Source organism: Sesamum indicum, unplaced genomic scaffold (assembly GCF_000512975.1).
Source record: "Sesamum indicum cultivar Zhongzhi No. 13 unplaced genomic scaffold, S_indicum_v1.0 scaffold00432, whole genome shotgun sequence".
Taxonomy (NCBI): domain Eukaryota; kingdom Viridiplantae; phylum Streptophyta; class Magnoliopsida; order Lamiales; family Pedaliaceae; genus Sesamum; species Sesamum indicum.
The window spans coordinates 6,792-10,731 of record NW_011628319.1 but is presented as its reverse complement, the minus strand read 5'-3'; the positions used below and the strand labels follow the sequence as shown (position 1 = coordinate 10,731).

Below are 3,940 nucleotides of genomic sequence, written 5' to 3'. Positions count from 1 at the left end.
ATTTTATTATTTTATGAGTGATGATATGCTATATTTTAAATATTTGTGCATGTAATTTAATATAAAAATATATAAGTTATGAGTGATGATGGATATTTCTTAAGCCTATCATACAATATTGTTGTATCTTGGACAAGGTTCTTATAGTATGGGGCTATATAATTCAGACTGCTATATTTTAAATATTTATGCATGTAATTTAATATAAAAATTATAAGTTATATAATATACTTTTTTATAAAATTAAATTGATCTTGTAAATAATTTTCTTTGTAAAACATATTTTCATATTGAACTTGTAAACTTTTTTTTATGTATTATATAGTTTATATAAAGCTATACATTTTGAACATTGTTGTTTAAATAAAAATTTGAGTGAAAATTTTAAAATTACTAAAAGTAGTTTTGAGAGAGATATTTTAATTAAATATACTTAGGAAGTGAAACAAAAAATATAAAAATAAGTTAAAAGGGTGTTTTTGTTTTGTCAATACTAAATTATTTTTTTATGGGGACTTTTGTTATAATAAACATAATTTAGGGGTCAAAATGTATAATAAAAATTTTATAATTTTGTAAAAGGTTTATTAGCGGTAAGATGGTCGCATGGTAAAACATATGCACAACTCTCTCCTCTCTCTCTCTAGGGTTTTGTTTTTCATCGATTGCACGAAAAATTCCCCAATTGGTCGTATCTATTCGATCGAAATGGTAAGCAAATGCGCGTTCCTGATTTCCAATTAGCTTATACGCTATTGTTGGCTTACCCATTTTATATCTCGTGCTGTGATTTATCGAATGTTTTGGTTTAATTTTGTAGGAATATGGAGGCGGAGATTTGGAAGCGAAAATTGACATGTTGTTGTATGTGGAGAAGCAGATGAGGCAAGTGGGTGATGTTGCAGGTACGAGGAAGGCCGTCACACCTCTTGCAATTATTCTTCTCATCCCTCAAACAATACCCCTCAATTTCTCCCTCCAAGAAAGCCAAAGCCGGCGAAGGAGAGACGCCGCAGTTCAGTCCTCCCACCGCCAAAATACCCTCACCCAACCCCACCATCAAACCATTTCCCTTCTCCTCTGTTCACTTCTTCGAGGAAAAAGTTTAAAGAAAGCAGGTGAAGTTCATGGTGGTATGGCCGACTCAAGGGTTCGAATGTGATGGTACGGCAGCACCCGCGGGAGAAGCAGCTGAGGATGTGGGTACAAATCCAAGAAAGGAAAACCCCGCTGGAAAAAACCCTTAAACCACCGTTTTCTCCCCATCATCAAACCCCACCCACACTCACATGGTGAAACCCTCTCACCTTCATTTCTTTTTTCTTGTGTTCATTTCTCACCCAAAAGAATAGAGTAAAGAAAACCAAGAAAAGCAGGGGGGATCAGAGCGAGGAGGAGGCCTCGAATTATGGTATTGCGAAATGTTACTGCTGTTTGAACAATCCTTCTTGGCCCAATATTTTCTCATTGTTCATATATTGATAGATAAAGAAGGAATACTGGAATACTCTCTGTTGATGTCCTAAGTTTGCTCTCACTTCCTTGCTTGCAAATACTTTCTCCCTCCATCTTACATGTCATCTTTATCTTGCTTTCTTGTGCTTCTTTCATTTAATTTTTTCTTTGACAATCCTAATGTGTTTAACTTGCTCTATTATAATATCATATGGTCAGTAATTTTCTTCTACTTAAAATTAGAAAAAATGTTGCTAAGGATTGTTGGAACAATTTACATCCGAATTTGATGAATGTCTTCTTCTAGGTTTGGGATTACACTGGTTTTGGATATACAAGGTACAATGCCAGAGACATTAACAAAGAAATACTAGGGTAAGCACAATTCTGCAGCTGTCTCCTTCCGTGATGAAACCTGTAATGTTCACAGATAATCTTGTTTGTGGTTTTCATTTAGGTGTGTTGTGGAGAATAAAGTGCTTCCTAGATCTTTATTATCATGCTTCATAGGCCTTTCCCTCTTTTTTTTTTTTCTTATTTTCGTTTAATCCGTAATACCCAAACCTGAGGGTACATGTCTGTATAATTTTCCCGTAATCTTCCTTTGTTATTCCAGCTCTTAAGATGTGACAATTTGTAAGACATGAACATTTATCTAAATCATGAGCGTTCCATGGTTGCTCAGGTGTCATTGCTAAGAGGATATAAATCAGACAGGAGACCTGCAAACTTGACAATGATGGCAATTCTGGATGGCTTTCAGAAGGCATATTCCGTTGATTTCAGACCACTCAATGTACCGCGCGCTGCTGCATTCCAAGGGGCTCATTATATTTCACCATTGAAAAGGCAAATAATCTCGTATGCATCTGGTGAGCAGAGATTTCCGCTTTTCTTATGACTTGTATCAGTTAATTTTCAGAACCATGCTAGTTCTTTTTGAATGATGAATTCTATTACATGAAGTTTTAATGGAAGCCACTTTTTCTTTTATGATGTTTGGTCCCCTTGACCTGTCCAAATCCAATTTTCATCCCTCTTTATCTTCTAATTCAAGAACCAGCTTCAATTTCTGATGGTTTTAAGGGCCTTCACAGTTTATCATTGTTGGTTATTACCACGAACAGTTCAGTCTCCTTTCCAAGTTGAATACATTCATCTTCTAATACCATATTGTGAGTGAGAGGGTGTTTCTGCTGTTTGAACAATCCTCAAATTAGGATTTCCTGTACAGTTTGGTCTTATGTAGATGTTATTCGAGATATTCCTGTATTTAGTCAGTTTGGATAATATTGAAGCTGATGAGCTTCTGCTCAAATATTGTTTCATTTGGTAATTTACTGGGATGTGGAGCTTTGTGAGTACATGATCATGAATGATTATGCTACTCAAGATTCAATTATGATCAGCTACCCCCAAAACACTTTTATTGTATTTGTTCTCGAAAATATGCAACTTGTTAATAGATCTGAAGCTTATGCGAACCGATTCATTAGTTCATTGGTAGTGCTAGCTATTCTTTTGAGTGGATGGGTGGGCTGGCCCTCGTCCTACGTTTATCTTTTTAATGTTGTTCAAGGGTTGAAGGAGTATAATATTTGGGCATGGAGATTGGGTGGTATTAAGTTAAGCACTAGTAGCACAATGACACTGGGAGGAGAATAAATGGAACATAATTATTGTCAAAATCTTGTAGGTACCTTTGAGGACTTACCATGCTGGCGATCAACATAACAAAGCACGACGGTCTTGTTTATAAGAGTGTCACTTTTGGCTGTGTTTGTGTGTATGTAATGATTCATGTTGTTCTTAGTTGTATGATGCCCTTATAAGTTCATGATTGATGGTTGGTTAAGGCTTCGTCTTATCAACTACTTATCTTTTTAAGCAATGCATTGGTTGTTCATATATATATATATGTGTGTGTGTAGACATTTGCCACATCTAATGCATTTATCAACGTCTTTGTGTTAAAATGTTTCTGGACCACATAGGTAACCAAGCTTGTACACTCGTTTAAGGAAGGTTTGGAGGAATGACCCAAGAAGGCGGTAGAGCTTGAGGATTCTTGAAGACTTTAGACGTAAGTTCTATTTGTAATTTATTTATCCAACAATGGCGAATGATGCACAGTACACTAATTCCTCTTGTGAACATGCAGTTTGGTTGTGGAATTTCAAAATTATCTGTTTGTCTTATGTCTTCATGCATGCTGGACGGGAATGGAAGGTGTATGAGGTGGCAAAGACGGTCTTTGAAAACAGTGACACAGAAACTAGAAAGTCTTTGCAAAGTGATAATGGTGATAAAAAGTTGATCATTTTCTTGGCTTTCACTCTTCATTTCATCCATCAAGCAATCCTTTATATGTTTGCATTGTTATCTTGAGTTCTTGATATTTATCATCTTATGGGGTTGTGATTTTCTTTTTATCTATGGCAAGTTTGTTCCTTTGATAAATAGTGTTGGATGCTTTTTTAGTGGT

General features: G+C 35.5%; 1 long non-coding RNA gene across 1 annotated transcript; it reads left to right on the top strand.

Annotated features, from left to right (window-relative positions):
* The first annotated feature begins 871 nt into the window (after positions 1-871).
* Positions 872-3,498, top strand: LOC105180230. Its single transcript, XR_849495.2, has 4 exons — positions 872-905; positions 1,763-1,830; positions 2,141-2,327; positions 3,450-3,498. It is a non-coding gene; the product is annotated as an uncharacterized LOC105180230 (long non-coding RNA).
* The last annotated feature ends 442 nt before the right edge of the window (positions 3,499-3,940 follow it).